The sequence below is a fragment of the Nomascus leucogenys genome, chromosome 18 (genome assembly GCF_006542625.1).
Source record: "Nomascus leucogenys isolate Asia chromosome 18, Asia_NLE_v1, whole genome shotgun sequence".
NCBI classification, from domain to species: Eukaryota; Metazoa; Chordata; class Mammalia; order Primates; family Hylobatidae; genus Nomascus; species Nomascus leucogenys.
In genome coordinates this window covers 92435463-92459861 of record NC_044398.1, presented here as the reverse complement: position 1 = coordinate 92459861, position 24399 = coordinate 92435463, and the positions used below count along the sequence as shown (strand labels likewise).

General features: G+C 38.7%; 1 long non-coding RNA gene across 1 annotated transcript; it reads left to right on the top strand.

Moving 5' to 3' along the window:
• Positions 1–6691: 6691 nt before the first annotated feature.
• On the top strand, positions 6692–24111 carry LOC115831199. Its single transcript, XR_004026718.1, has 4 exons — positions 6692–6751; positions 17744–17751; positions 21420–21425; positions 24101–24111. It is a non-coding gene; the product is annotated as an uncharacterized LOC115831199 (long non-coding RNA).
• The last annotated feature ends 288 nt before the right edge of the window (positions 24112–24399 follow it).

Below are 24399 nucleotides of genomic sequence, written 5' to 3'. Positions count from 1 at the left end.
AAGATACTGCCAATTACTAGGCATTTAACTGAGTTAATTAGGAAGGGGTTATTTTCGTTAATAATGATCAGGGTTGTAAAGCGGGGTTGTCCTATCAGAGCGAAGAAAATAATTCGGATACTATAGACAGCTGTTAGGGAGGTTGCAATAAGAGTAACACAGAGGGCTCAGCCATTGGTATATGATGTGTTTGCGGTTTTGATAATAAGATCTTTAGAATAAAAGCCTCTGAGGAAAGGCATACCTGTAAGTGTGAGGCTACCAATAATTAGGGAGGAGGAAGTGAGGAGTAAAGTCTTGAATAGATCTCCTGTTTTTCGGATGTCTTGTTCATCAATAAGGTTATGGATCATGGATCCTGAACATATAAATAATACAGCTTTAAAAAAAGGCATGGGTGCAGATGTGAAGAAATGCTAGGTGTGGTTGATTAATGCCAATTGTGACTATTATAAGGCCTAGTTGGCTTGAGGTGGAGAACACTACGCTTTTTTTGATGCCATTTTGTGTTGGAGCACAGATTGCTGTAAATAAGGTGGTCATAGCCCCTAAGCCTAATGTGAAGGTTTGCACTAATAGTTTATTTTCTATTAAAGGGTAGAAGCAGATGAGCAGGGAAACTCCTGCTACACTATAGTGCTGGAGTGGAGTAGGGCTGAGAGTGGGGTTGGACCTTCCATGGCAGAAGGAAGTCAGGGATGAAGGCCGAATTGAGCTGACTTTCCTACTGCTGCTAGGAGAAGACTAATTAACGGAAGGGAATTGGAGGCAGAATCTATAATAAATGCTTGTTGAAGCTCCCATGTGTGGGAGGACAAGAGGAATCACGCCATAGCTAAAATGAAGCCAATGTCATCGATGTGGTTATACAGAACTGCTTGGAGGGTTGCTGTATTAGTATCTGCTCGGCCATATCATCAGCCAATTAATAAGACGGACATGATTTCTATAACTTATCATCCGATAACAAGTTGAAAGAGGTTATTGGCAGTAACTAGAATTAATATTGTGATGAAGAAAATGAGTAAGTATTTGAAAAACTGATTAATGTTAGGGTCTGAGTTTATCAAATTGAGAATTCTATAATAGATCAAGTAACAAATACTGCTACTGGGAGAAAGATTGTGGCTAAGTAATCTAGTTTGAAGCTTAGTGAGAGTTTAAGAGTTTGGATTGTTATTCAACGTCAGTTTGAGATAATTATTTCTTGGTCTATTTATAGAAATATTGCCGTAGGGATGAGGCTAATGATGAAGGCGCATGCAATAGATATTTTTACATAGTATGGGTATGAATCTTTTTTGCAGGAGTTGGCTAAGGTAATAATAATTGGTAAGATTAAGGGAATTAGAATTGTTATAGTAGTGGAAAAGTACATGTTTATTACTTTTGTTTGGAGTTGCACCAATGTTTTTGGTTCCTGAGACCAATGGATAACTCTTATCCTTTAAAAGTTGAGAAAGCCATGTTGTTAGACCCAGGGGAATGAGTTAGCAGTTCTTGCATACTTTCTCGGTAGATAAGAAGTTGCGGGCTTCTATTGTTAGATTCATAGTCTAATGTTTTGGTTAAACTATATTTACAGCATGCAAATCCCATAATAATTTTAGAGTTTAAGGATAATACCAAAATAGGTGCAAGGTATATAAGTATTAGTGTATTTTCTCGTGTAAAGGAGGGTTTAATACTGTTAATGTAAAATGCAAGTGTTCCTCATTGTGTCGTGGTTAGCATACACAGGGAGTAAAAGGGCTGTGATTAGCATATTAAGTCCTATAAGCATAATGGTGCTGTTTGATCAGGAGAATGAAACCATAGTGATGAAGAGTTCTCCTACTAGATTAATATTCAGCGGTAAGGCAAGGTTAGTAAGATTTGCTAGAAGTCATCAGGAAGCTATTAGTGGAAGCAATCTTTGAAGGCCTTGGGTAAGTAGTATAATTCAGCTGTGGACTCGTTCATAGTTCCAGTTTGCTAGGCAGAATAGTAAGGATGAAGTGAGCCCATGGGTAATTATAAGGGTGACTGCACCTGTAAAGCTTCAAGAGGTTTGAATGAGGATAGCTGTAATAACAAGTGCTATATGGCTTATGAAGGAGTAAGTGATAAGTGATTTTAAATCGGTTTGTGGTAGAGATATTGAGCTTGTCATGACTATCCCTCATAAGGATAATATGAGGAAAGGGTAGGCTATATATTCTGTTAGGGGGCTGAGGATAAGGGTAAGCCATATGATACTGTAGCTGCCTAGTTTTAGGAGTACCGCTGCAAGTACTATTCATCCAGCAATAGGAGCTTCTGCATGGGCTTTGGGAAGTCATAGGTGAAGTCCATATAGAGCTATTTTTACTATAAAAGCCAAGATACATGCTAGTCATATAATGTTATTAAATCAGGCATTTAATAGTTCTTCGGTGGTAAACATCATTATTAGCCTACTTAGTGAACCTGAGACATTTTGAGTATAGATAAGTGTGACAAGTAGGTGAAGGCATCCCACTAGTGTATAGAATAAGAAACATGAGCTTGCATTGAGGAGTTTGGTTACCTCAGCAGGTGATGATAATTAGGGTAGGAATAAGTGTAGTTTCAAAGAGGATATAAAATATAATTAGTTCTGTGGCTGTGAATGCTATAACTAAAAAATTTATAGGGAAATTAATATGGAAATGTAGAGTTTTTTTCGTAGAAGTGATTCATTGGACATGTGATATTGGCTTGCTAGAATTATAAGAGGTAATAGTCAGGCTGTTAAGATCAGAAGGGGTAACGTTAGCGGGTCAGGAGAGAAGGTTAGTAAGAAGTTAGATGAATTATCGTTTAACTGGTTAAAAAATAGTAGAGTAATGAGGCTGATGAATATGCTGTGAATAGTTACGTTAATTCAGATTATAGAGTTTTCTGAGAGTCATGTTATTGGTAACAGTATAATTGTTGGAATAATAACTTTTAGCATTAGAGTAAATTTAAATTTTGTATGTAATCTAGGCCATACGTGTTGGAGATTGAAACTAGTAAGGCAAGGCCAACTGCGGCTTCGCAGGCAGCAAATACTAGGAGGATAATGGGCACTATGGATGCTAGAATAAAATGTATATTTAAAGTTACAAGAGTACTTATGATAAATATTGATAATATTATGCCTTCTAAGCATAATAAGGATGATATTAAGTGGGATCAATAGATTAATATTCCCAGCAGTGCTATGGCATATGCTAATATGTTAATATAAATAAAAGGCATTTAGTAAATATGGTCTATCATAATCTAATGAGTCAAAATCATTTATTTTAACTTAAACTATTTATCAATTCAACTCAATCTAATCCTTTTTTGGTTCATTCATAAATTAAGCCTAGGATTAAAATGATAACTAATACAAGGGCTGTGCTAATTATTAGTGTTGGGTTGTTTGTTTGAAGGGCTCAATGGCAGGGCTAGTAGTACAGCGACTTCTAAGCTGAACAGGAGAAATGTGATGGTTACTAGGACGAATTTTATGGAGAAGGAGAGGTGAGCAGAGGCTAGTGGATCAAATCCACATTCATAAGGGCTGGATTTTTCTATATAAATATTAAGTTGTGAAAGTCAAAATGTAACTATTATTAGTAATAGGGCCAGTAAAGTGTTGGTTGCTAGGGCTAGTGTCAGGTTAATTACTCTTTTTCAGATCTTATCGAAACTAATTGATTGGAAGTCAATGGTACTACTGCTTATACTAAAAGAGTAGGACCCTCATCAGTAGATAGAGACATATAAGAATAATCACAGTACATCTACGAAGTGTCAATATCAGGTGGCGGCTTCAAAGCCAAAGTGATGGTTGGATGTACAGTGATATTTTAATTGGCGGAGGAGGTAGATAGTGAGAAATGTTGATCCAATAATAATGTGAAGTCCGTGGAAGCCTGTGGCTATAAAGAATGTTAAGCCATAAATTCCATCAGAGATAGTAAAAGGGGTCTCGAAATATTCTGAGATTTGTAGAGGGGTGAAGCAGCTACCTAAGGTAATCATGATGGATAATGCTTGAATTATTTGCTTTCGACTACCTTCTGTCAGGCTGTGGTGAAGTCAAGTAATTGAAACTCCTGACGCAAGTAAGATGCAAGTAAACACAGATGCACTGAGGAGAGGTACTTCTAAAGGGTTAAGGGGAAGAATGTCTGTTGGAGGTCAACGTCCCTCTAATTCTGGAGCTGGTGCTAAGCTAGAGTGGTAGAATGCCCAGAAGAGACCGGCAAAGAAAAACACCTCTGAGATAATAAATAGAAGCATTCCATATGAGAGGACTTTTTGGACAATTGTCATGTGGTGGCCTTGAAATGTACTTTCTCGGACAACACCACGTCATCATTGATATATAGTTAGTGTGCCGGTTACTAGGTTTAGGGTTAAAAGAGTAATAGAATTAAAGTGAAATCATATGGCCAGGCCAGATGTTATTAGGAGAGCCAAGAGAGCTCCTGTTAGTGGTCAGAGGCTGAGATTAACTATATGGTAGGCATGTGTTTGGTGGGTCATTACGTGTTATCATATAAATAAAGGCTTACTAGTAGTGTGAAGACATAAGCCTGAATAAGGGCTACGGCAAACTCGAGAATACTCAGTAGGATTAGAATAATGAGAGATATTGAAGCGGTGGGGATACTAATAGTTGACAGTACTAGCGTGGCATCTCCTATTAAGTGTATTAGTAGGTGACCAGCTGTAATGTTGGCTGTTAATCGCACAGCCAACGCTATTTGTTGAATAAATAGGCTAATAGTTTCAATGAAGACTAATATAGGGATAAGCGGCATAGCTGTGCCTTGTGGTAAAAAGTGAGCTAAGGATATTTTGGTTTTAAAGTGAAAGCATGTGATTACTGTTCCTGCTCATAAGGGGATTGTTATACCTAGATTTATTTATAGCTGTGTAGTCGGTGTAAATGAATGGGGTAGAAGTCTGAGGAGACTGGTTGAAGCAATAAAGAGAATTAGGGATATCAGCATAAGGGATCAGGTTTGTCCTTTAATGTTATGGATCATTGTTATTTGTTTTAGTACAAGTTGAACTAATCATTGTTGGATCGAAATCAATCGATTACTGATTAGGTGATTTGAGGTTGGAAATAGCATGGTGGGAAATAAAATAATTAACACTACTACGAGTAGACCTACGATTGTCGGGGTAGTGAAAAAGGTGAATAGATTTTCATTCACTTTAATTCTCAGGGGGTTTTATGCTTTTGCATTTTGATTATTTTTGGTGTAGGGAATATATAATAAATGAAACTTGATAATTTTAACTGAATGATGGAGAATAAAGTTATAATTATTGACAGGATAACAGTGAATCATGTGGAAGTATGTAGTTGTGGCATTCACCTTAGAGAAGCATAGATCCACTCAATCTTTAACTTAAAAGGTTAATGCAGGCCGGGCACAGTGGCTCACGCCTGTAATCCCAGCACTTTGGGAGGCCGAGGTGGCAGATCACGAGGTCAGGAGATCGAGACTATTCTGGCTAACACGGTGAAACCCCGTCTCTACTAAAAATACAAAAAAAAAATTAGCCAGGTGTGGTGGCACGCACCTGTAGTCCCAGCTACTGAGGAGGCTGAGGCAGGAGAATTGCTTGAACCCAGGAGACGGAGGTTGCAGTGAGCCAAGATCATACCATTGCATTCCAGCCTGGGTGACAGAGTGAGAGTCAGTCCCAAAAAAAAAAAAAAAAAAAAAAAGTTAATGCAAGGCAGCTTAGGCAGCTTTACAGTGATTACTATAGTGTGGATGTAGATCAGATTTCGAAGTCTTTTAAGGGAACTAGTTCTAGGACAATAGGTATAAAACTCTGATTAGAATCACAAATTTCTGAACACTGTCCGTAGTAAAGGCCTGATGGTGTGGCAGTTAAGGCAGATTGATTTAGGTGTCCGGAGATTGCGTCTGTTTTGAGACGCAATGAGGGGATAGTTCATGAGTGCAGGACGTCTACAGATGTAATTAATATATGGATGGGAATCTCTGTTGGGAGAATTGTTCGGTTATCGACTGTGACGAGTCAAAAATCCCCTGGTTTTAAGTCAGCTGTTGGGACTATATAAGAATCAAAGCCTAATTCTTTGCAGTCTGTATATTCATAGCTTCAATATCATTGATGGCCAATAGTTTTAATGGTAAGTGAAGGATTGTTAATTTTATCTGTTAAATATAGAATACTTAGGGATGGGAGGACAATTAAAACTAAGATAATAGCAGGTAAGATAGTTCAAACAGTCTTAATTTCTTGGGCATCTACGGTGCTAGTATGAGTTAGTTTTGTTTTGAGTATTGGGCAAATAATATATAGGACCAGGGAACTAATTAGGAAAATAATTATAAGAGCGTGATCATGGAAAGTGAGCAGTTCTTCTATAATAGGGGATGAAGCGTCTTGAAGGCCTAACTGAACTAGATGAGCCATTAAGATACACAGGTATTAACCTATAACTTAACTTTGACAAAGTTATGTAATGATTTTACTAATATCTTATCGAGAAAGTCATAGAGGTTATGGGATTGGCTTGAAAGCAGTCTCTGGAGATTCGATTCCTTCCTTTTTCATTTAGGTTTTTACGCAAGCTGGTTCTTCAAGTGTATAATAAGGTGGTGGACAGCCGTAAAGTCACTCTAGATTGGTAGATAATTGTTTAATTGTTAGAACTTTCCTTCTCAGGTTATAAAAATTATTAATATTACTGCTGTTAGTGAAATAAATGAGCCTACAGGTAAGATAATATTTCATGTGGTGTACATGTCACGATAATTGGAGTAATATTATCACAAATAATATCACAGGTGATACACACATAATGTACACCCACTGTGATACTAGGAGTAATATCCCCCTAGGATATTACAAATAATATCACAAGATGTACACACACTGTGATATTATGAGTAATGTCTCCCAAGCATATAACGAATAATATCAAAGGGTGTACACCCACTGTGATGTTATGAGTAATATCTCTCGATGATATTCAGAATAACATCACAAGGTGTACACCCACCATGATATAAGGGATAATATCTCCCTAGGGTATTACAAATAATATCACACTGTGCATACCCCATGTGCTATTAGGAGTAATATCTCCCTAGGATATTACAAATAATATCACAGGATATACACACAGTGCACACCCACTGTTATATTAGGAGTAATATCACTCTAGGGTATCACGAATAATATCACAAGGAGTACACACATGGTGTACACACACTGTAATATTAGGCATAGTATCTCCCAAGGACATTACAAATAATATCACAAAGTGTACACACACGGTGTATACCCACTGTGATAGGAGTAATATCTCTGGAGGATATTATGAATAATATCACAGGGTGTACACCTACTATGATATTAGGAGTAATGTCTTTCTAGCATATTACAAATAACATCACAGGGTGTACACCCACTGTGCTGTTAGGAATAACATCTTTCTAGGATATCACAAATAATACCACAGGGTATACACACACGCTGTGCACCCACTATGATCTCAGAAGTTATTTCACTGTAGGATATTATGAATAGTATCACAGAATGTAAACACATGGTGTACACCCACTGTAACATTAGGAGTAATATCTCCTGAGGATATTTTGAAAAATATCACAAAGTTTACAAACATGGTGTACAACTACTGTGCTATTAATAGTAATATCTCCCAAGGATATTACGAATAAGATCATGGGCTGTACAAACATAGCGTACAGCCACTTTGATATTAGCAGTGATAACATCTCCCAAGGATATTATTAATATTATCACAGGCCATTCACACGTCATGTACACCCACTGTTATATCAGGAGTAATAACATCTCCTGACGATATTACAAATAATATCACAGGCTGTAAACACATGGTATACACCCACTGTGATATTAGGAGTAATATCTACCTAGAATATTATCAATAATATCACAGGGTTTACACACATGGTGTACACCCACTGTGATATTAGGGGTAATATCTTCCAAAAATATTATGAAAAATATTGCAGAGTGTACACCCACTTTGTTATTATATCTTTTGAGGATATTATGAATAATATCACAGGGTGTACATTCACTGTGATATTAGAGGTAAAATCTCCCGAGAATATTATGAATAATATTACAGGGTGGATGCCCACTGTGATATTATGAGTATCTTTCTAGAATATTACAAATAATATCACAGGATGTACACCCACTATGCTATTAGGAGTAATATCTCCCTGGAATATTATGAATAATATCACAATGGGTGTACACACATGGTGTACACACATTGTGATATTAGGAGTAATATCTCCCTATGATATTATGAATATTATCACATGGTGTACAAACATGATGTATACCCATTATGATATTAGGAGTAATACCTCCCTGGCATATTACAAATAATATCACAGTGGGTGTACACACATAATTTACACCCACTGTGATATTAGAAGTAACATTTCACTAGGATATTATTAATAATAACAAACATCATGTACACCCACTGTGATACTAGGAGTAGTATCTTCCTAGGATACTACTAATAATATCACAGGGTGTGCACACATGGTGTACACTCATTGTGATATTAGGAGTAATATCTGCCTAGGAAGTTATGAATAATATCTCAGGCTATACACCCACTGTGGTATTAGAAGAAGTATCTCCCAAGGATATTACAAATATTATCACAGGGTGTACAGACATGATGTACACCCACTGTGATATTAGGAGTAATATCTCCCTAGAATATTACAAATAATATCACAGTGTGTGTACACATGGTATACACACACTGTGATATTAACAGTAGCATCTCCCTAGGATATTATGAATAATATCCTATTCGTAATGTGTGTACACCGACTGTGATATTAGTAGTAATATCTGCCTAGATTATTACTTATAATACCACAGGGTGTACACTGACTATGATATAAGGAGTAATATCTTCCTAGGATATTACAAATAATATCACTGGATGTACACCCAGTGTGATATTAGGAGGAAAACCTCTCTAGGATATTACGAATAATATCACAGGGTTTACACCCACTGTGATATTAGGAGGAATATCTTCGCAGGATATTACAAATAATATCACAGTGTGTACACCCACTGTGATATTAGAAGGAATAACTCCCTAGGATATTATGAATAATATTACAGAATGTACACCCACTGTGATATTAGGCATAATAGCTTCCAAAAATATTATGAATAATATCACAGGGTGTACACCCACTGTAATATTAGTCATAATATCTTCTTAGAATATTATGAATAATATCATAGTGTATACCACAACTGTGATATTAGGAGTAATATCTCCCTAGGATATTACAAATAATATTATAGGGTGTACACCCGCTGTGGTATTAGGAGTAATATCACCCAAATATATTAAAAATAATATCAAAGGTATACACCCACTGTGATATTAGGAGTAATATCTCCCTAGGATATTACGAATAATATCGCAGGGTGTACACCCGCTGTGATATTGGGTGTAATATCTCCCTAGGATACTATGAATAATATCAAGGGATGTACATCCACTGTGGTATTTGGAGTAATATCTCCCTAGGATACTACAAATAATATCACAGGGTGTACATCCACTGTGATATTGAGAGTAAGATCATTCTAACATACTAGAAGTAATATCACAGGGTGTATGCCCACTGATATTGAGAGTGATATCTCCCTAGGGTACTATGAATAATATCACAGGGTGTACACCTACTGTGCTATTAGGAGTAATATCTTCCTAGGAAATTACAAATAACATCACAGGTTGTAAATGCATTGTGATATTAGGAGTGGTATCTTTCTAGGATTTAAGAATAATATCACAAGATGTACACCCATTGTTATATTAGGAGCAATATCTTGCTAAAGTATTATGAATAAATCACAGTGTTTATACAATGGCATACACCCACTGTAATATTAGGGTAATATCTCCCTAGGATATTATGAATAATATTACAGGGTTTATACCCACTGTGATATTAGGAGTAATATCTCCCAAGGATATTACAAATAAAATCACAGGGTGTACATCCACTGTGACATTAGGAGTGATATCTCTCTAGGATATTACAAATGATATCACAGGGTGTACACGCACTGTGAGATTAGGAGTAATATCTCCCCAACATATTACAAATAATATCACAAGGTGTACACCCACTGTGATATTAGGAGTAATATCTTTCTATTATATTATGAATTATATCACAGCATTGTCCACACATGGTGTACAACCACTGTGTTATTAAAAGTAGTATCTCCCAAGGACATTATGAATAATACCACAGGGTTTGCACTTACTGTGATATTAGGGGAAACCTCTCCTGAGGATATTATGAGTAATATTAAAGTGTGTATACCCACTGTGACATTAGGAGTAATATCTTCTAAGCATGTTAGGCGTAACACCTTCTAAGTATATTATGAATAAAATCACAAGGTGTACACCCACTATAATATTAGGAGTATCTCTCTAAAATATCACAAATAATATTAAAGTGTGTACACCCACTGTGATATTAGGAGTTATATTTCCCTGAGATATTACAAATAATGTCACATGTTGTAAACTCTCTGTAATATTAGGAGTAATATCTCCATAAGATATTACAAATAATATCACAGGGTGTACATCACAGTGGTATTAGGAGTAATATCTTTCTGTGATATTATGAATAATATCACAAGGTATACACTCACTGTGATAATAAGAGTACTATTTCCCAACAGTAGTACAAATGAGATCACAGGCTTTACACTTACAGTGATTTTAGAAGTTATATTTCCCTAAGATATTACTCCTAATATCACATGTTGTACACCATCTGTGATATTAGGAGTAATATCTCTGTATGATATTATGAATAATATCACAGGGTGTACACTTACAGTGATATTAGGAGTAATATCTTCTTATGCTATTACAAATAATATCATAAAGCATATACTTACTGTGATATTTAAATACCTCTCTACAATATTATGAATAATATCATAGGGTGCACACCCACAGTGATTTTAGGAGTAATAGCTCTCTACGATACTACGACTAATATCACAGAGCATACACTCATAGTGATATTAAAAGCAATATCTCTCTATGATATTACAAATAATATCACAGGGTGTACACCCACAATGACATTAGGAGAAATATTTTCCTGCACTATTATGAATAATCACAGAGTGTACACCCACAGTGATATCTGGAGTAACATCTCCCTATGATATTATGAATATTATCACAGGGTGTACACCCACAGTGATATTAGAAGTCCTGTCTCTCTACAGTATTATGAAAAATATCACAGGGTGTACACCCACTCTGGTATTAGGAGTCATATCTCCTATGATATTATGAATAATATCACAGAACGTACACCCTCAGTGATATTAGGAGTAATATCTCCATACAGTGTTATGAATAATATTACAGGGTGTACACCCACTGTGATAATAGGAGTAATATCTTCCTATGATATTACAAATAATATCACAGGGTGTACACCTATCATGATATTAGGAGAAATATCTCCCGATGATATTATGAATAATATCACAGGGTGTACACCCATCGTGATATTAGGAGTAATATCTTTCTGCAATAGTATGCATAATATCACAGGATGTACACCTACTGTGATATTAGGAGTAATATCCCCCTTCCATATTACGAATAATATCACAGGGTTTATACCCACCGTGACATTAGGAGTAATGTCCCCCTATGATATTACGAATAATATCACAGGGTGTACACCCACTATGATATTAGTAGTATTATCTCTCTATATTATGAATAATATCACAGTGGGTGTACACACATCGTGTACATCTACTGTAAAACGAGTAATATCTTTCTACTATATTATGAATTATATCACAGCGTGTCCACACATGCTGTACAACCACTGTGATATTAGGAGAAATATCTTTTTATGATATTACAAGCAATATCACAGGGTGGACCCCTGCTGTTATATTAGGAGTAATATCTCCCTATGATATTATAAATAATATCACAAGATATACACACATTATGTACACCCAGTGTGATATTAGGAGTAATATCTTTCTTTGATATTATGAATAACACAGGGTGTATGCCCACAGTGATATCAGGAGTAATATCTCCCCACAATATTATGAATAATATCACAGGGTATACACCATGGTATTAGGAGTAGTATCTCCTTATGATGTTACAAATAATATCACAGGCTGTACCCCCACTGTGATATTAAGAGTCATACCTCTTTTTGATATTACAAATATTATCACTGGGTGTACACACATGGTGTACACCCTCTGTGATATATGAGTAATATCACCCTACAATATGACAAATAATATCACAGGGTATACACCCACTGTGCTATTAGAAGTAATATCGTTCCATAATATTATGAATAATATTACAGGGTGTACTCCTCCTGTGATATTAGCAGTAATATCTCAAGAATATGCTATGCATAATAACACAGGGTTTACACCCCATGTGATATTAGCCTTAATGTCTCGAGCATATGTTATGCATAATATCACAGGGGTTTACACACACATGGTGTACACACCGCTGTGATATTACCAGTAATGTCTCAAGGATATATTATGCATACTATCACTGGGGGTGTACATACAGGGCGTAATCCCCCTATGATATTAGCAATAATTTCTCAAAGATATATTATGCATAATATCACAGGGGTTGTACATAAACAGAGCATACTCTTTCTGTGATCTTAGCAGTAATGTCTCAAGGATATGTTATGCATAATATCACAGTGGGTATACATTCCCTTTGATATTACCAGGAATGTCTCGAGGATATATTATGCATAATATCACAGTGTGTACACCCACGGTAATATTATCAGTAATATCTTAAGGACATTATGCATAATATCACAGGGTGTACACCCACGGTGATACTAATAGTAATATCTCGAGGAATTATGCATAATAAAAGAGGGTTACACCCACTATGATATTAGCAGCAATATCTCAAGGATATTTACACACTGCGATATTAATGAAATATCGCTCTGATATTTATAATATCCAATGATTACACACTGCAATATCAATGAAATATCGCTTTGATATTTATAATATCTAGTGTTTACATATTGTGATTTTAATGAACTATTGCTCATATATAGTAATATCTAGTGTTTACACATTGTGATATTAATGAAATATCACTCTAATATTTATAATATCCAGTGTTTACACACTGTGATACTCATGAAACACTGCTCTGATATTTATAATGTGCATTGTTTACACACTGTGATATTAATCAAATACCTCTCTGGCATTTATAATACCCCATGTTTACACACTGTGATAATACTGAAATATCAGTCTGACATTTATGATATCTAGTATTTACACACCGTGATATAAGTATCTCTTATAATATCCAGTAATTTATACACTATAATATTAATGAAATAGTGCTCTGATATTTATAATATCCAGTATTTACAGTGTTTACACTGTGAGAGTAATGAAATATCGCTCTGATATTTATAATATCCAGTGTTTATACACTGTAATATTAATGAAATATTGCTGTGAAGGGCCAGGTGCAGTGGCTCACACCTGTAATTCCAGCACTTTGGGAGGCTGAGGCGGGTGGATCACGAGGTGAGCAGATCGAGACCAGCCTGACCAACATGGTGAAACCCCGTCTCTGCTAAAAATACAAAAAAAATTTGCTGGGCATGGTGGCGGGCGCCTGTAATCCCAGCGACTTGGGAGGCTGAGGCAGGAGAATCGCTTGAAAGAAGGCAGGGGTTGCAGTGAGCCGAGATTGCATCACTGCACTCTAGCCTGGGCAATAAGAGCAAAAACTCCGTCTCAAAAAAAAAAAGAAGAAGAAAAAGAAATATTGCTGTGATATTTATAATATCCAGTGTTTACACACTATATTAATATCACTCTGATATTGATAATATCCAGTGACGCACTGTGATATTAATGAAACATTGCTCTGATATTTATAGTATATTTATACACAGTGTTTACACCTTGTGATATTGATGAAATATCGCTGTGATATTTATCATCTTTAGTGTCAATGCACTATGGCATTAATGAAATACCGCCATGGTATTCATCATATCTAGTGTCAATGCACTATGGTATTAATGAAATATCACTGCAATATTTATCATATGTAATGTCAACGCACTATAAATGAAATTAATGAAATATCACTGTGATATTTATCATATCTAGTGTCAATGCACTGTGATATTAAATATCACTGTGATATTTATCATATCATATCTAGTGTCAATGCACTGTGGTATTAATGAAATATCACTGTGGTATTTATATTAATGTCAAACACGAGTATTCATGCAATATCACTGTGATATTTATCATATCATATCTAGTGTCAATGCACTGTGGTATTAATGAAATATCACTGTGGTATTTATCATATCTAATGTCAACACACGAGTATTCATGCAATATCGCTGTGATATTTATCATATCTAGTGACAATGCATTATGGTATTAATTAAATATCGCTGTGGTATTTCTCATATCTAGTGTCAACACACTATCTTATTAATGAAATATCACTGTGATATTTATACTGTCATATGTAGTGTCACGCACTATGGTATGAGTGAAATATCGCTATGACATTTATCTTATCTAGTGTCAATGCACTATGGTATTAATGAAATATCTCTGTGGCATTTATCATAACATATCTAGTGTCAGTGCCCTATGATATTAATGAAATATCACTGTGATATATATCGTATCTCTAGTGTCAGTGAACTATGGTATTAATGAAATATCGCTGCGACATTTATCATATCTATTGTCAATGCATTATAGTATTAATGAAATATCACTGTGATATCATATCTAGTGTCAACAGACTATGGTATTAATAAAATTTTGCTGTAATGTTTATCATATCTAGTGTCAACACATTATAGTATTAATGAAATATTGCTGTGATATTTGTCATATCATATCTAATGTAAACACACTACAGTATTAATGAAATATTGCTGTGATATTTATTATATTATCTCTAGTGTCAAACCACTATGATTTTAATAAAATATCACCTATATAATATCTAGTGTTAACACACTATGATGTTAATATCATCTATATATTTATAATACCTAGCGTTAACACACAATATCTATGAAATATTAGCTACATATTTACAACATATAGTGTTAATACACTATGATATTAATAAAATGTCTAGATATTATAAATAATATCACAAGATATACGCACATTATGTACACCCAGTGTTAACACTAGCTATTAGAAATAGCCAAAAATGTCCTATGGTGATTTCCATAGGTGGACTGCTCTCTGCAGGCTGAAGTGTCTGGGACCTTGCTCACCTGGGCTCCAGGTCAGCTGCTTGAGTGATTTGGGGAGTTGAGTGAGGACAGACCCCATGAAAATCTTACCATCCACTTGGGGCTCTTGCTTGATCTTCCTAAGCAAGGTGGGGCTCCTTGAAGGAAAGAATTAATCTCAAATTTCTGATATTTGACTTTGCATACATAATATATATGGACAAAATATGATCTCTACTTCTGTGTGTGCATGTGTGTATAACCCATGTGCATTTTTCCCTGCTGTAAAGAAAGATAAGAATCTATGTCAAGAGTCCAACAGTATAGCAGAGTGCAGCCTGCAAGGTGTGATGTTTTTGTTTGGATCATGACATTTTTAGTTCCTCCATGAAATCTTTTACTGATTCCAAACCATGTCTTTAACACTGGCCAGGCGGCAGGGCGCGGTGGCTCACGCCTGTAATCCCAGCACTTTGGGAGGCCGAGGCGGGCGGATCATGAGGTCAGGAGATCGAGACCATCCTGGCTAACACAGTGAAACCCCGTTTCTACTAAAAAATAGAAAAAATTAGCCAGGCTTGGTGGCTGGCACCTGTAGTCCCTGCTGCTTGGGAGGCTGAGGCAGGAGAATGGCGTGAACCCTGGAGGCAGAGCTTGCAGTGAGCCGAGATCGTGCCACTGCACTCCAGCCTGGGTGACACAGCAAGCCTCCATCTCAAAAACAAACAAACAAAAAAAAAACACTGGCCAGGCATGGTGGCTCATACCTGTAATCCCAGCACTTTGGGAGGCCGAGGAGAGGAGGATCACTTGAGCCCAGGAGTTCCAGACCAGCCTGGGCAACGTGGCAAGACCCCATCTATAAAAAAAAAAAATTAATTAGCCAGGCATGGTGGTGTGCGCCTGTAGTCCCAGATATTCAGGGAGTCTGAGGTGAGAGGATCACTTGAGCCCAGGAGGTTGAGGCTGCGATGAGCCATGATCTCACCACTGCACTCCAGCCTGGATGACAGAGCAAGACCCTGTCTCGAAAAAAAAAAAAAAAAACGAAAATTGAATCATATTCTCCTTTTATGTAATTGTTATAAAACCATAAAACTAACCAAAAACATAACTATTACTGAAAATGTTGTACAGTGGAGGAAAGTGTTTAAAAAATAGATCTACTCCAATGCAAATACCCTAGCTACACCACTGCTTAGAGTCCTCTTGTCCATCACCAAAAGATTGTTTTCAATCTCTCTTAAACCGTATTCATGGGAAACACATTCTCTTTCTGAAATGCCAGATGGCCGGCAGAATCCTACCCTGTGTGGGCAGTGGAGGAGGAGGGTCAGGGAGATGGGAGAGGCAGAGACCTCACTGTCCCCAAGAGCAGGAATCCCGATCCTGCGCCCCCGCCTGGGCCTCCCGCACTTTGGACGCTCCAGGTCAAGGTTGCCGGGCCATTTTCCCGCCATCTCTGCCTGGAACCTGCCCAGATTGTTTTGAGACAGCTGCTTGAGCTCCACGGGCTGGAAAGAAACCGCGCTGCATCTGTAAACCTGATGTGAAACCCATCTGCCTGCTGAAGGAACGCATCGGAGACCGTCTTCGGTGACAACTGGCACAGCGCTGTCTGACAGAAGTTTCTGTAGCAATGGAAATGTACTGTTCTGCGCTAACCACATGAGGCTACTCAGCACTTCAAATGTGGTTAGTCAACTCTTAATTGAAATTTAAATCGCCACCTGTGGCCAGTGGCTATCATATCGGACAGCACAGGGCTAGAAAATCTATGTGTGCTAATGTGGAGTAACCATGCGGAGGGATATATGAGGTGCAGGGAGAGACAAGGGTCCAATCTGCTGTCATTTGACTGAAAACAGAGGTGGAGGGTGGTGTTTGCAGAGGCACACATCCCGCCAGAAGGACCGAGGACAGGAGAGGAGCTGGCAGAGGGCAAGAGGGAGAGTTTCCAGGTGTGCTCTTTCGAACATTTTGTATTTTGAACCACGGTAATGTATTACTGATTCCAAATATTGACCCATTGAAAGGTATTGCTAAATGGCTGCAGGGGAGGGGCAGAATATTGCTGGGTATTATTATAGCATATGGGTATATTATATGCTATATGGGCATATTATAGCATTTAGTATATGTCTTGGGTCAGGGGATGTGGCCACAGTGTGCACACGCATAGCTGTGAAAGAATGGGTGTGTGACTGTGAGTGCAGGTGTGTTGAGTGTGTAAGAATGGGAGTGAGAATGAGTGTGTGTGTGAGTGAATATGAGTGTGTGCATATGCAAATGCAAACTGTGTGTGTGCACAGGTTAGAGGATGGGTGTGTGAGAGGATAGTGTGTATGTAAATGTGTGAGTGTGGGTGAGTAAGTCTGTAAAAGAATCAGTGGGAGAATGTGCAGTGAGTGCGAGAAACAGCAAATGTGAGTGTGTGAATGTGTGTGTGTGGTTGAGTATGGGTGTGAGTGGGGGTAGGTGTGTGTGACACTGTAAGAGTACGTGTGTGCGTGTGTATATGTGAGTGTGAGAGTGAACGAGTTCTGTGTGTGAGAGTGAGCCTGGAGAGGTGTGAGGCTGTGTGTCACTGTGGGTGCACGTGTGTGTGCACTGTGAGATCAGGCATGGGAGTCATCGAAGAAGAAAAAGACAGATGAGACACACAAACCCCGACCCTGGAGGGCTCAGCCTGGCGTGGGAGGCGGAGAGGAAACCCCTCAGTGAGAACTACACAATAGGATGGTGGAAATTTAATTTGCTGGCGTTTGACTCAGGGAGGCTGGCTGTGCTTAGAGAAATGTTTCCTAAGGGCTTGGCATAGAAGGTGGTAGCAGCAGCAATGGCATCTGTTGGGTTTTGAGCCCCTGTCATGGCAGAGCCTCCTGAGTTGAGAACTTCATGGTGTCATTTCCCGGCCATGTCCCCACCCAGCCCCAACTCAGGGCCTGCTCACAGCGGGCACCCAGCACCCTCCAACCAGCCCAGGAGCAGCTACACAGCCTCACTCGTCCCTGTTCACCCAGCCCCAGATCCCTGCAAGCGCTGGAGGCAACGTGATACTCCATGGAGGAGGAGGAGGGGAAGAAAGGGAGAACCCCTCAGATCAAATGAGTCGTCAGTGCCACTCAAGCCAACAGGCGCTCCACTGGCGCACCCTATGGCAGGCAGGAATCTTGTCTAAACTTTGCCTTCCTTGAAGCCAAAATTTGTGACCGGAGGTGGCTCTAAGCAGTGCTTAGGAAACAGGGAAATGGGGACACACACACACACACACACACACACACACACGAGACAGAGGAAACCCAGAAAGAACCTGCTCTGCTTACAATTCAGCATCCATCTCAATTTGTATCATTCAATTTTTTTTTTTTTTTTTTTGAGACAAGAGTCTCACTCTGTCACCCAGGCTGGAGTGCAGTGGCGCAATCTCGGCTCACTGCAACCTCTGCCTCCCGGGCTCAAGCTATTCTCCTGCCTCAGCTTCCCCAGTAGCTGGGACTACAGGCGCCCACCACCATGCCCGGCTATCAGTTTGTACCCTTCAAAACCTAAAATATATTTGATAGCAAAGCGTTTTGTTTTTCATTTTCAGTTTCAGAGGAAATCTCTCTGGTGTTTAGAGCACTGGCCCTGGTTGGCATCCAGTGATTCAACAATCTTTCAGAAAATCTACCTGCAGACACATGCACATGTGCTAAAAACACACACAGAACTATGTTCATTGCTGCATTGACTGCAAGCAGCGAAAAAAGGTAGAACTGACCAAATATCCCCAAGTAAGGGACAGCTAAATAAAATATAGAACACCCATTCTACAGAAAGTTCAGCAACACAGAAAGAGTAAGGCAGACCAGTATTGGCTGATAAGGAAAGCATTCATATTAAGTGGCCGGGCACAGTGGCTCACGCCTGTAATCCAGCATTTTGGAAGGACGAGGCAGGTGGATCACTTGAGGCCAAGAGTTCGAGACCAGCCTGGCTAACAGGGCGAAACCCCGTCTCTAATAAAAATACAAAAGTTAGACAGGTGTGGTGGCACGCACCCATTATTCCACCTACTCGGGAGGCTGAGGCGGGAGAATTGCTTGAACCCAGCAGGCACAGGTTGCATTGCGCTGAGATCGCACCGCTGCACTCCAGCCTGAGCAACAGAGAAAGACTCCATCTCAAAAACATAACAAAATAAAACAAAAACAGTAAGTCAGACCGCTGTTGGCTGATAAGGAAAGATTTTTGTACCAGGTTTTGTATTAGGTGGCGGGGCACAGTGGCCCACGCACTTTGGGAGGCTGAGGTGGGAGGATCACTTGAGGCCAAAATCAGACAACATAGTGAGATTCCACTTCTACAAAAAATAAAAAATTTAGCCAGGCATGATGGCACACACCTATAGTCCCAAATACTTGGGAGGATGAGGTAGGAGGATCACTTGAGCCCAGGAAGTGGAGGCTGCAAAGGAAGTGGAGGCTACAGTGAGCCACGATCATACCACTGCACTGAGGGTGCATGCGGTGGTATAGAAGGTGGTAGCAGCAGCAATGGCATCTGTTGGATTTTGAGCCCCTGTCATGGCAGAGCCTCCTGAGTTGAGAACTTCATGGTGTCATCTCCTGGCCATGTCCCCACCCAGCCCCACCTCAGGGCCCAGGTGACAAACCAAGACCTTGTCTCAAAAAAAAAAAAAAAAAGGATATATTAAGTGAAGAAACCAAGGTATAAAACAGCAAATATAGTGTGATACCACTTAAGCAGATACATGTGGAATTGTACACACAAACACTTCTGGGAGGATACACAGGAAACAGCGCCAAAGTGAGAAATCTTTAGGGGCCGGGCAGGTGTGAAGGAGGCAAATGGGGCACAGAAGAAGACTTTTACTTTTCAATTAAGCCCTTCCATACCATTATTTACATATTTATTCCTCCAAAACATAAAAGCAAACATATATACAACATATATATGTGTTTAAATATAAATATGCATATATACGTGTATCAATAAAAATCTAATAGATTTCACCTTCTAGACAAGATTGAGTAAACAAGGACTGATCTTACCCTCCTACCTGAAATGACTCCGAAAACACTCAAAATCCGTAAAGCAATGGTGTTCCAGACACTGGCCATCAGGTCTTGAAGGACGGCGATCCCCGTGCTGTGGGAAGGAGATGAAGTGTGTCCTATAATTGCCCAGCTGACTCCCTGGGGAAGTTTCCAGGCGTTGGCACAGGAACAGTCCACCACAGGGAGTCCATTGACCTTCAAGAGACGGAGCTGGGAAGGAGGAGTGCCGATGTGGCTAGGGTGTGACGGATGGAGCAGAGGCAGCAGAGGGCCATGCAGAGAATGCCCTGAGATGTGCAGAGGGCTCCCCTAAGTCTTCAGTTGAATGGGTGCATGCAAGGAAACAACCCTAGGCTGGGGAAAGAACCACCCCGGCCTTAAAGGGAACAATTCCCAGAGCTCATGCAAGGCTGGGTAGTTCCTGATTCCAACAACTGCAATAGAAAATGTCATAATTCATGTAGCATCAAGTCAGATCCCAGAAGGGTTTTACCTCAGTATTAGGGCAAAATGAGTTCTGGACTTGTACCACTCCGGTCCCATCTAACAAAACTTGTTTTTAAATTTTTCCTTTGAGACAGGGTCTCACTCTGTTGCCCAGGCTGGAGTGCAGTGTCTTGATCTCGGCTCACTGCAACCTCTGCCTCCTGGGTTCACGCAATTCTCCCACGTCAACCTCCCAAGTAGCTGGAATTACAGGCATATGCCACCACACCTGGCTAATTTTTGTATTTATAGTAGAGACACGGTTTTCACCATGTTGTCCAGGCTGGTCTCAAACTCCTGGCCTCAAGTGATCCACCCACCTTGGCCTCCCAAAGTGCTGGGATTACAGGTATGAGCCACTGCGCCCGGCCCCAACTAGCAAAGCTTAAAAGGAAATCTCAAAATGATAAAAATGTTTCCAAGTAAATTAGCTGTGTCCTAGAAAAATAAAAGATCAAAGATATTTGTAAAAGCACAAACATTTTTAGCACTCTGGCATGCAATTAAAAAAAAAAGGCAGTATCCATGCAAAGAGACAAGAAAATATGACCCAAAATGAGGGGAGGAAATCAATCAATTGAAACCAAACCAGAAATAACACAGATAATGGAATTAGTGGATTAGGACATTTTAAGTTATTATAACTGTATTCTATGTGTTCAATAAACTAGAAAAAAGATTCAGCACATTTAGTCTTAAAAATGAATTATACTTAAAAACAAACAAACAACAATAACAAAAAACCTAAGCTGAACTTCTAGAGATGCAAAGTATAATGTCTGAGATGCAAAATATCGATCCCATCTTGGTGCAAGATGGGATTAAGAATATGTCTTAGCTCAGGCTGCCGTAACATAATAATAGTCTGGGGGGCTTATACAACAGACACTTACTTTCTCACAGTTCTGGAGGCTGGAAGTCCAAGACCAGGCGCCAGCATGGTTGGATTCTGGTGAGGACCATCTTCCTGGCTTGCAGACTGGCTTCTTAATCTGCCCTCACATGGCCTTTTCTTGGTGTGTGCCTATGGAGAGAGAAAGGGCACAAGCCCTCTGGTGTCTATTCTTATGCAGACACAAAGTTCATTAAGAAGATCTCATCCTCATGACCTCATCTAGCTCTAATTACCTCCCAAAGTCCCCATTCCCAAATATTATCACATTGGTATTTGGTTTGGGCTTCAACATATGAATCTGTGGGGGGGACACAAACATTCCATTCATAACAATGCAAATTAGACCCTGTAGAAGAAAATATTAGTGAAGTTGAAAACACGGCAACAGAAAGTATCCAGAATAAAACAAAGAGGAAAAAAAAAAAAGACTGAGGAAAAAACTACTAACTATGACTGAGAGAAATGTTAAAATAGATAAAATAAAATAGAAAGATATGTCATATGTGTGGACCAGAAGCCTTCATATTGTTATGATATCAATTCTTCCTAAATTGATGGACAGACTTAATACAAACCCATTCAAAATCCTAGTAGGCTTTTTTGGTACAAATTAATAAACTAATTGTAATATTTATATGAAAATTCAAAGACCTAGCATAGCCAAAAACAATTTTGGAAAGAAAAAGTTGGAGGATTTAGGCTGTCTGACTTCAAGCCTTATATATTTTAATTTTATTTTTATTATTATTATTTTTTTGAGACAGAGTCTTACTCTGTTGCCCAGGCTGTAGTGCAGTGGTATGATCATGGTCAAGCCTTATTATAAAACTACAGTATGATATTGGCATAAGGATAGACAAATAGATCAATGGACAGAATAAAGAGTCCAGGCCAGGCGAAGGGGCTCACACCTGTAATCCCAGAACTTTAGGAGGCTGAAGCAGGCTGACTGCTCAAGCCTAAAAGTTCAAGACCAGCCTGGGCAACATAGTGAGACCTTGGCTCAATATAGATATGTGTGTGTATATATATATGTGTGTGTATATGTGTGTGTGTATATATATGTGTATATATGTATGTGTATATATATGTGTATATATGTATGTGTATATATGTGTATACATATATATATAGAGAGAGAGAGAGTCCAGAAATGGTCCATTGATTTTTCAATGAAGGTACAACGTTAATTTTGTGGAGAAAGGCTAGCCTTTTCAACCAATGGTGTTGAAACAATTGGATATCCAAACAGAAAAAAATGAACTTCAACCCATATTTCACACCACATACCAAAATTACCTACAAAAATTTACTCCAAATGGATCAGAGACCTCAATGTAAAGTCTAAAACTATAACATGTCTAGAAGGAAAAACAGGAGAAAATCTTTGTGACATTGCATTCGGTTAACTCTTTCTTAGATATAATATCAAAAATACAATACATAAAAGAAAAAAATGAACAAATAAAACCTCATCAAAATTAAGAATGGCTTCAAAAGACACTTTTAAGACAATAAAAGAACAAGCTACAGCCTAGGAAAAAACATTTGCCAAACACATTATTGATAAAGGCCTTCCAGCTGGGCACAGTGGCGCACATCTGAAACCCCAGCACTTTGGGAGGCTGAGGCAGGCGGATCACTTGAGGTCAGGAGTTCAAGACCAGCCTGGCCAACATAGTGAAACCCCATCTCTACAAAAACTAGCCAGGTGTGGTGGTGTGCACCTGTGGCCCCAGCTGCTTGGGAGGCCTAGGCAGTCGAGTTGCTTGAACCCGGGAGGTGGATATTGCAGTGACCAGAGACCATGCCATTGCACTCCAGCCTGGGCGACAGAGTGAGACTCTGTCTCAAAAAAAAAAAAAAAAAAAAAAAAGACTTCCATCCAGAATATATACATAATATCAAAACTCAATAATAAAACAAATTAACAAATTTTATAAAGTGAGTTTGAAGATTTGAATGAACACTCTCAACAAAAAATATGTAACGTCAAGTGAGCACGTGAAAAGATGTTCAGGCCAGGCCTGGTGGCTCACACCTGTAACCCAGCACTTTGGGAGGCTGAGGTGGGCAGATCACTTGAGGTCAGGAGTTTGAGACCAGCCTTGCCAACACAGTGAAACCCCGTCTCTACTAAAACACAAAAATTAGCCGGGTGTGGTGGCACACGCCGGTAATCCCAGCTACTCGGGAGGCTGACACAGGAGAATCGCTTGAATCTGGGAGGCAGAGTTTGCAGTGAGCAGAGATTGGACCACTGCACTCCAGCCCGGGACAGAGTGAGACTCTGTCTCAAAAAAAAAAAAAAGAGAAGAAAAAGAAAAAGAAAAGATGTTTGACACAGTCATTAAAATAATGCAAATTAAAACTACAATAATACAGCAGTATGCATCTATTGAAATATTTAAAATCCAAGGTTGTCTGTACCCATTGCTGGCAAGAATATGGAGCTGTTAAAAGTGTCATATCCTGCAGATGAATATGCATAATCATTATGGAAAACCATTTCGTAGTTTCTTTTTTTTAAAAAAAACAACATTCT